Below are 10,537 nucleotides of genomic sequence, written 5' to 3' on the forward strand. Positions count from 1 at the left end.
GGCCTGAAGGACCAACGTGAAAAGCATTGGCAGAGGGTACTCACGGTCTAGTGGGAAACTGAACGGCATCAAACCCTCAGAGCGTTACCGATTCTGACGCTAAGCCATTACCTTTTATGGCACTTGTCTATCCCAGATCTGACTTCAGAGAACAACACTCAAGTCTTATTTCAAAGCAAACCTGTCAATTAGAATGACATTTTCCAAAGAAATATACGGGTCAAAGAAAGTTCTTTCAAAAGATGCTCTTCACATCGGCTCCTCTTCTCACTGTTTTAATTTTAGAGTTCGGTACAATTCAACACGGCCATACACATCGTGTTTAACTGAAATCATCAGTAATTACACTTAGGAGGAACACTCACACAGCCTTGGCTTAGTATTCATTATGGAGGCTGTCACATTATCAATGTGAGATCACAGTTCTAGATTCCTTTCAGCATAGCATGGAGCAGAACCGCTATACCTGTAAATCTCATTTACTATCCATAAAGTCCATTAGAAGAATGAACCATTGTGAAAATGTAACAATGAGAAGGAAACAGTAAGAATTAAGGGGTTACTGGAAACTCTGAATTTTAATGACAGAATATTTTTTAAGAGTGAGAAAAGAACTAGAAAAGCAGTGGAGAGCTGAAGACCAGGACTGCAAAGGAAGATACGTCAAGTTTTATAGATTCATAGAATGGTTTGGGTTGGAAGGGACCTCTCAAGGCCACGTAGTCCAACCCCCCTGCAATGAACAGGGACATCTTCAACTAAATCAGGTTGCTCAGAGCCCCGTCCAACCTGACCTGGAATGTTTCCAGGGATGGGGCATCCACCACCTCTCTGGGCAACCTGGGCCAGTGTTTCACCACCCTCAGCGTCAAAAATGTCTTCCTTATGTCTAGTCTAAATCTATCCCCCTTTAGTTTAAAGCCATTCCCCCTTGTCCTGTCGCAACAGGCCCTGCTAAAAAGTCTCCCGCCATCTTCCTTATAAGCCCCCTTTAAGTACTGACAGGCTGCAATAAGGTCTCCCCGAAGCCTTCTCTTCTGTAGGCTGAACAACCCCAACTCTCTCAGCCTTTCTTCATGGGAGAGGTGTTCCATCCCCCTCATCATTTTTGTGGCCCTCCTCTGGACACGCTCCAACAGCTCCGTGTCTTTCCTGTGCTGAGGACTCCAGAGCTGGATGCAGTGCTGCAGGTGGGGTCTCACCAGAGCAGAGCAGAGGGGCAGAATCTCCTCCCTCGACCTGCTGGCCACGCTGCTTTGGATGCAGCCCAGGAGACGATTGGCCTTCTGGGCTGCGAGCGCACATTGCCGGCTCATGTCCAGCTTTTCATCCACCAGTACCCCCAAGTCCTTCTCGGCAGGGCTGCTCTCCATCCCTTCATCCCCCAGCCTGGATTGATACCGGGGGTTGCCCCAACCCAGGGGCAGGACCTTGCACTTGGCCTTGTTAAACCTCATGAGGTTCACACGGGCCCACTTCTCCAGCTTGTCCAGGTCCCTCTGGATGGCATCCCGTCCCTCTGGCATGTCGACCGCACCGCTCAGCTTGGTGTCATCTGCAAACTTCCTGAGGGTGCACTCGATCCCACTGTCTATGTCATTGATGAAGACATTAAACAGTACCGGTCCCAATACGGACCCCTGTGGGACGCCGCTCGTCACCAATCTCCACCTGGACACTGAGCCCCTGACCACTACCCTCTGGATGCGACCATCTAACCAATTCCTCACCCACTGGACAGTCCACCCATCAAATCCGTACCTCTCCAGTTTAGAGAGAAGGGTGTTGTGGGGGACCGTGTCAAAGGCCTTACAGAGGTCCAGACAGACGACATCTGTAGCCCTTCCCGTGTCCCCTGATGTAGTCACTCCATCCTAGAAGGCCACTAGGTTAGTCAGGCAGGACTTGCCCTTGGTGAAGCCATGCTGGCTGTCTCGAATCACCTCCCTGTCCTCCATGTGCCTTAGCAGAGCTTCCAGGAGGATCTGTTCCATGATCTTCCCAGGCACAGAGGTGAGACTGACTGGCCTGTAGTTCCCCGGGTCTTCCTTGTTTCCCTTTTTAAAAATGGGGGTTATGTTTCCCCTTTTCCAGTCAGTGGGAACTTCTCTGGACTGCCACGACTTCTCAAATACGATGGACAGTGCCTTAGCAACTTCATCCACCAGTTCCTTCAGGACCCGTGGATGGATCTCATCGGGTCCCATGGACTTGTGCACCTTCAGGTGCCTTAGATGGTCTTGAACCTGATGTTCTCCCACAGTGGGCAGCTCTTCATTCTCCCAGTCCCCGCCTTTGCCTTCTGCGGCTTGGGTGGTGAGGCTCGAGCACTTGCTGGTGAAGACCGAGGCAAAAAAGTCATTGAGTACCTCAGCCTTCTCCATGTCCCGGGTAACCAGGTCTCCTGTTTCGTTGTTTTGTTTAGGATAAAACCACAGGGAGGACTTAGAGCAAATATTAAGAAATGGTATAGCTTAATTTTGGTGGTGGGAAGAGGACAAACAGAGAAGGACTGGAAAACTTCCAAATAAGAAAAAGTTTCTGCACAGAACATCAAGTTTAAGCCAAGAACTTTCCTGCGTGCACAGCTTTACAGAGGCTTGCTACACTGAGTACACAGGTGCATGCACAAGTTACTCCAGGGTAAGCACAACTGAATTTACATGCATTAGCTGCTCCACAGAACTGCCTCTGCACATCCTGACCCCACACCCTCGACACAAAAGGAACTATAATTTTTCCACTGGATATGAACTTGGTTTTGGAAGCAAATTGTTCACAGTGATTTGGTGTGCCAGTTTTTAAAAAAATGTTAGCACCTGCTCACAAATCCAGTGCTTTTCCAAAAAAACACTATCCAGATCTCACAAACGTAACAAGTATGGTACTCCTGGCTAAGGAAAATCTCAAAGGCACATTGGAAATCACAAATCAACAAACCTCACTTATGCATAAACTATTTCTGATTTGTGAAAGGCACCCATCTTATTTTGATAAGAAATATGCATTATGACCTTTGCAAACAAAATCATCCCTCGGTCACATATCAGAATGAATAAGAGACCAGAGACAAAACTGGTTCAAAAGATTTATCCTGAATCCCTAGAGGCTGCTGAAAAACTCTTTACAAAAAGCAATTAAGGAACCACAGTTATCAAAGGTAGTAATCAGTCTTGTATTAAAAGGTAGGTCCAAATTCAAAACACATGAGTCAGTTTTCATGATGTCAGATGCCAGAAGAGTGACATTTCATTTCATTTATTCATTAATTTCATTTAATTATTTTTCTGATATCCCTACACCACAGCCTCCTTTTCCACTCCCTCTTCCCTCCCCCGGAGCTGCTGGCTGAGGACATCAGTAATATTACACCATTCAGAAGAGACAAAAGAATAAAATAAAATTTAAAAAAATAAAATCTGATGGCAGCAACCCATTGTCACTTAAAGAAGAGCGTGGTGGTGTTTTATCAGTGATAAGTAGTGCTTGCACCCAGAAGTGTTTGTATAGAAAATCAGTATTTGTTTACTGCTCGAGCTGGCAGACATACAGACTCACAAAAGACACTTCAGCTTTTTTTGTTTATAAACCACCTGCTGCTGTGAATAGCTATTCAGTTATCATTTGTTTCTACACAGAACTTTTCAGAAAAATCAATACACATATTTGAAAACTGGGTAATTCCAAACTGTGCTAGATTAAACTTAAAAAAAAATTTAAAATAAACTTATTAGACATTTTGCAAGCAGTTGCACTTAGAAGACAAATCAGATTGTTCTGATATCAAAATCTGGAATGGCTTCTTAAATCTGGTTCATGTTTCCAGCAATGACAAGCAAGCCCTTGCAGAAGCCCCATTTTAGCCAAGCTGAACGTGATCCTGTCAAAGGAATGACATTGGAAACCACAGCATTACGAGCCGTACGAAGCAGCAGTGTGCTAGTGGAAGCTGTTGGTTTTCTTTCTTATTTTCCTTCAAGGGAACAGTAGTGTTATGCACATCCATACAAACAAATTCACTGTGTTGAAGAGCATTTAAGAGATCACAAACTTGTATGACAGAGTCCCCTCAACAGCGTAGAGCCTACTCACATATAAGATTTAGTTCTCTCAGTTTTGGAAAGTTCTTCAGAATTTGTCCAAAGACATCCTCTGAGTCTGACAGGTGGACAGCAATGTCATGCTGATGAAGAAATGGCAGAAGAAGTGCTCTCAGACAGCTATAACCTCACTACTTCAAGACTAGTATACGAAGTAGAAGCGCTGGGACAGTGCTTGCACTGAAGGATGGGGAGGAGAAAAAAAACCAACACAACAAGGTATTTACCAAAAGGTCCCTCCTGTCCAACAGCACAAGTTCCACCAGAGTTCTTGGGGTGATCATGTTTACATCAGTGTATTACATTTAGAGCAAGGGCAAGAAGCCCATAGGCAAGTGCACTTCAATTAATCAATGTCATTTAAGTGAAACTTCAAATCTGATCTAATTTAGTCAATTTATAGCAAGGCCTTTATCTAGGAAGTCCGACCAATATTCAAACTAACTGACTGTTAGCACATGACAGACTGAGGCTACAGGTATAGCTAGGGGTTCAGGAACCAGAAACGCTCTTAAGATTATTTGTTAAATGAGACCTTTAAAACTGAAAGAAAAGGTAAATGCTAAAAGAACATCCTCAGAGAGCTCTCTCCAGTTGCAGACTTTGGACTGGATCCAACTTGAGACACTTTACCGGTGTCCCACTCTCAACAGGAGAAGCTCACATCTTTCTGAAAACTAAAACCTGTAATGGCTCTCACATCCAAGGACAGGAACAACTGAAAATCATCTGATGCTTTTGCAAGTCTTGGACAACAATTATTCTCGTTGTCTAAAATATGTTCTGCGGCAGAGCTTCACAGGGCTCTGTTTTGATGCCACTGAAGTTTGACTGAGCAAGGCCTCAGCCTGCGAGTCACAGTCAATGTGTGAAAAGTTGCATAAAAGTTGTGTTTAGAGTACTCCACAGATTTCCACCCTTCATTCTAATGTTATGAGTGGTTAAACTTATGCTTAACTATCCTGACTAGTCCCATTAATTTATTAATTCTGGCTGGGGTTGAGAAGAGCAGCTGGTAAATGAGTTTTGTGGAAAGTCAGCTCAGAACACAAAGCTCTTTTTATTTGGGAGAGAAGGAAGAGAAATTCCCCTATCTTTGGAAAATGGAATACAAAATACTGCAGAGATTTCTCTCTGTGCAGAGAGCACACACAGATGTGAGCAAGTCTGATTGACCCATAGGCATTCAACAACCACAATAGCAAGTGGGGGGGAAATGCAGAACTCCCTCCACTATGCTTCTTTCAGACAGAATATGCATGTTTTCAAGTGTTGCTCCTGGAGGTCTTTAAGCACTTGAAATGCTTCAGGCAAACCCTCAGGCTGGAGGGAATCCTCAGTCACAATAAGCAGGCTGGGAAAAAATGTCACCGTCTGCCTCCACTGATGAAGGCAGACTCCTGCGCTTACAGAAGCGATGTCCTTTCTGAGCTTGGCACTGGCAGTGCTTAGCCACTGCAGGGCTCAGTGCTCTTTTGCCACAAAAGCGGAAGGCCAGCCATGTATTTTCGAAGACAGTGGGTGGCAAGGCACAAGCTTTTTCTACAGCAGGATGGAATCCAATTATCACTATCAAAATTTCTTCTGGTAACTGCAACAAGTGATTGGCATAGGCTATTGCTTCTCTAATGTAATTAAAAACATACATGTCTCAAAAATTTCCTTTAAGGTCATCGAAAAAGCCGTGAGAAATCTCCCCATCCCCACTTTGAGGGGAGAAGACCAAACTGCTGTGGCCAGGACCAGAGTGGTGCAGGAGCAGAAGGCAGAATGAGCAGCCAGCCTGAATGAAGACTTAGCCACGTTCCCCAGACCCCGCTGTCCCTGCAGCTCAGCCACCTCTACTGACTCCAGCAGGTCTCACAAGTATTCGGGACTTTTAATAATCAGCCTCTCAGAAAACTGAATATTCCCTGTTAGAGTCTGCCCATGAAAATGTTGCTTTAGGACATTTGCTGAGCTCTGTCAGAAGCAGACGGGAGACAGCACGAAGTTCTCACAGGGAATACTTGCCTGCCTAACCACAAGACCATTTTTGTCTTGAGGACTCTGACTGTTAATTCACCGAATACCTTCCAACTCTCTGGAAACTGAAGCAACCTTAGGTAAAGATTCCACAGCTAATAGCTTTACTGTAACTGATTCATCCAACTGCCCCAAGATCATCCTACAAAGGAAACAGGAAAGTAAAACATAGGCTAGAGATCTGAGATGCAGTAAAGTCTGTCAGCAATTTGCAGCAGGAAAAGGTTTAATTAAGTTTAATGAAGATAATTCTGTATTTCTGGCTTTTAAAGCCAGTAATAAACCCTCCTGTATATACTTATATGTATACATATATGAAATATATGAATATTTGCTTCTGCCTCCCCCACCAACCAAATGAAGCAGTAGGGGTTTTTTTTTTTCAGCCATACCATTAATTGATTTAAGATCTTAAAAATCTGAATGAAGGATAAACAGAACGATAAAAAAGTATGGAAAATTAAGAAAACAATTAGTTTTCTTTGAGAAATGGGAGCATGCCTTTCATAAAAAAAATGGGTAAAGCACAGTAAGGGTATTGCCAGTAAGTTACACAACAGTTAGCTAGGCAGATGTGCAGATATGACCAACATAATTACTAAGCTACCAGAAAAATAGCTCCAGAAAGGAATGGAGCAATAAAAGACTAAGCTTCTTCACAGAGCCTCACAATAACTACAGGAATACAGAATGGAAACCCCAAGGGCAGGAAGACATTTCTTTAATTATCAACAGTAAAGTATCCTGGCTAAATAGGATATGGTAAAAGATATTTAATTTTAAACAAGCTCCCTCCCTTTGCTCTATTTCTCCCATTGGAACCTTGTTTTGGGAACACAGAACATTTGGCATTCTCTCATGGGTGCCGCAGGTGACAAAGGACTAACAGCATCTGTTTGTCCCCTTGGTCTTTCATTCATTAGGTACCTCTCCAGGACAAAAACGTTACACAGAAGAGTGATTGCCAGACTGCAATAAGGTAAAACCACTCAGAGAACTCCAGACATTTATTCTTATGCCTCTATACTTATTTTATATATATAGTTTGCAGGATTGCTTCATTGACAGTACCTGTTAAAAAGGCCCCCCCAAAAAAGAGAAAACCTTAAGTATTTCCATGAAAAAAATGTGAAAAAACATGCACCCCTCAGCCAAACAGCATGCAAGTTCGGGTTTTTTTCTGTTTAACCACATGCTACAGATCGGGCTCCGAGGCTACTGGACTTTACACGCAATGTACAACACAGACTTTTTGGTTTGTATTTTTGCAGCTGCTGCCGAAATAGCTTATATGAGACCAGTCAGGAGAACGACATTTTAGATTTGCACGCGTGGCGTTTCTTTCCATATAAGTATTTACGATTGCGGTGGTCGGTGAATCAGCTCTAAGGGGTCCACAGAAAGCACCTAACAGAAACAGGTCTATTGGTTGCATACTCTACCTAAGTTCACGTGGCTCTAAGCAGCACCTTAAGTTCAGCAGCGTGGACTGCATCTCTACTGGAAACTGAACAGGGGCAGAAAAGCTGAAAAAAATACCTTGGAAATCCCTTTATAATGCAACCATGATCTGTCCTGTGATGATGATGATGATCTGTCCCTTTTTTCCAGGGAGACTTCTACTGGCATCAGCAGTCTGCCCAAAGAGAACTAACTGTCGAGTCAGGATGCCAATTTTCAGGTCCTTTCTTGTAATTGCGGAGATTGAAATAGATGCATTCTAATTAGTAAAATATGTCTCCTTTTAAGCCCACAGCACAAAGAGCTGATAAAGCTATCAAGTAGCCGCCACTTGGAGGTGTGGCCTTGAGCTAAAGAACTTGCACTTTTTGCTTCCAGATGTATCTGCTCTCCTGCAGAATAAGCTCACCTGCGTACACAACTGCTGTTGCAACTACACACGGTACCTGAACTCACACTACCCAACAAAAATCAAACTATTCCACTCATTCTTTTTGCCTTAACAGCTTTCTGTACTTAGTCTGGATTATTCTTTCTTCTCTATACAATCAACCTGTTCTCTCCATTATGGAACAAAGAAACAGCAAACAAGCTTAAAAATTATTCAAGAAATGCTATTTATGAAGCTCCACTGGCACCTGGTAGCGTGTCCAAAAGGGGAATTGCTTTGCCCTGTTAACAAAGTTTATAAGAAGTATGGGCAACTACAACTATCTGAACTACACCCCCAAATCTCACAAACCTATCTCTTATTAGAAAGAAGGAACTCACAATCACTCAACTTTCTGTGGATCCTACTTTTTTTTTCCCCCTGAAAGGAAGAAAAAGTATGATGGCTTCTGCAAGTAACTGGAGCAAAACAAATTTTCTTTGCTTTTGATTACTTAGGCAAAAGCTGACCTGATAAGTATTTAAGAAACTATGGTAGCACTAAGATATCATTAGAGATAAGGAATAAATTGTGGGTTGAACAGGCGTTTTTTTGCTTTTTAAGAGGAGCTGAACCATTACAGTGCAATACACACTGTTAGAAACTGATAACATTACAGTGTTTTAAACAGATTGCTCTACTACTTTCGGCTTACCAGTGCGGTGCTAGCCAGGCTGAGACCACGCCAGCTGTATGGACACGTATGTGTATGTACATACAAACCACAATCAGACATGCAACAACTAATGTAAAATGTAAAAATAGCCTTTTCTTGCCATTCCTGTTTTGACTTTTTCATGCTCTTCTTTCATTTTCCCCATTGCCTTCTCCAGTTGCCCTCCACACCAATGGGGCTACCAGCCCCATTACTTCCCTCAGAGACCCCAGCCCCGCAAAATGCCGCAGAAGGAACAGTGCAGGGAGCCAAGGCCAGCGGCAGACACCAGGAGAGCAAGTCCAGCTTGCAGAGATCCCTTCTGTGGCTGAGCGCCTTCTGAAACGCTTGCTCTTGGCTTCTGAGTGGCCCTACGCCACTGTATAACAGGCAGTACTTGCCCAGCTTATTCACTCACGGATTTTAATCTCTGTAGCAAATACTCCTTCTCTTCTTTAACTGGGGGGAGCAGCTCAGAAGCATGCGAAACCCTCACCAAGAGGCTTCAAGGCCACATGACCTATTCTCACAAAACATGCTTCTCACTGAACTATTTTCTTTATAGCTCATGACCCCACTCCCCAGAGACACGCCTACCTTTGATTCTTAACACTGGCAACTGTGTACCCGGGTTCTTCTCCTCCGCGCATGAATTCTTAGAAATTTTGGGTAGCAGCAAGTACAGGATCATTGTCTGCTATATAATCTGGGCCACTGATTAGCGTATGCATTTCCTGTAAGAAGCCCAAAGACTTTAATTACCAAAAATTAAGTTGCAAAACACCAAATAGAACCCCAAAATATCCACCATAACTACTTTTTTTTAACGTAACTATTCTTTATTAATAGGCATTTGGTCAATTACAGTGAACACTGAGGTAATTTCTTACCTCAATCCGAATTTCTAAGCCTACCTACTTGGACTAATCTAAATGTCAGGCACACCTGATTCCACAAGCTCCTCACTGCACCTTCTCATCAGCTGGGAGAGCCAGGCTGCTGGGTGAAGCTATTGATTTCTGTTATATGTATTATGCACGTAACTTCCCTCCTTTCCCACCCAAAATATGAAACTCACCACTTAATCTTTCGGTCGAGACAGAGACAATAGCTTGCCTACGTTTTCAGAGCTCTAATTACAACCCCCATCATTTAAGGTAGTGGTTATAGACTGGATTTATTGTTGTCTTTTAAAAAACCTACAGGTAGCTACAGCTCGGGGTCACTTTGCAGGCCAGGTCCTAGAAGTAAGCCTCGATACTGCTAAAATGCGCCAGGGAACCCTGTACGCTCGTTTTCTCTGCTTTTACTCTACCTGAACGCAGGAGCGAGGAGCGCACAAGCCTCCCCCGGCCGCGCTCCGGTTTCTGTTCAATCCTGCAGGCTCTGACGCCGCTCCCTGAAGGACCGTGGCGCCCCACCTCACCTCCAGCGCCCTACTCCCGGCCACCTGGGCCGACCCGCGGGTCCGTCACCAGCCCGCACCTTTCCCTGGCGGGCTCGTCCTCCTGACACTGGCGGCACCGCGCTCGTTTAACGCGCGCAGGCTGCTCCCGGCAGCCGGCCTGACTGGACGCCGGCTGGCGGGTTTAGGGGCCTTGGCGAGAGGCGCCCAGCTCGCCCTCCTCCCGCTGGCGGCTCTAACCGGCTGCTGCCTCCTCAACAGTGGGAAACCTCCTCCGACCGCCCCTTGCGAGCGCCGGCCCCGCAGAGGCGCGACCGGGAACCTCTTCCCCCTCCTTCCCTCCCGGCCGGCCGCCGGCCACCGCCTCAGCCGCCAACGGCCGCCCGCCCCTCAGCAGCAGCAGGCCACGCCCACCGCGCGGGGCGGGGCGGACCGAACCACCCCTCCGAGGGGGACTGCGG

This window comes from Aptenodytes patagonicus, chromosome 7 (assembly GCF_965638725.1).
Source record: "Aptenodytes patagonicus chromosome 7, bAptPat1.pri.cur, whole genome shotgun sequence".
NCBI classification, from domain to species: Eukaryota; Metazoa; Chordata; class Aves; order Sphenisciformes; family Spheniscidae; genus Aptenodytes; species Aptenodytes patagonicus.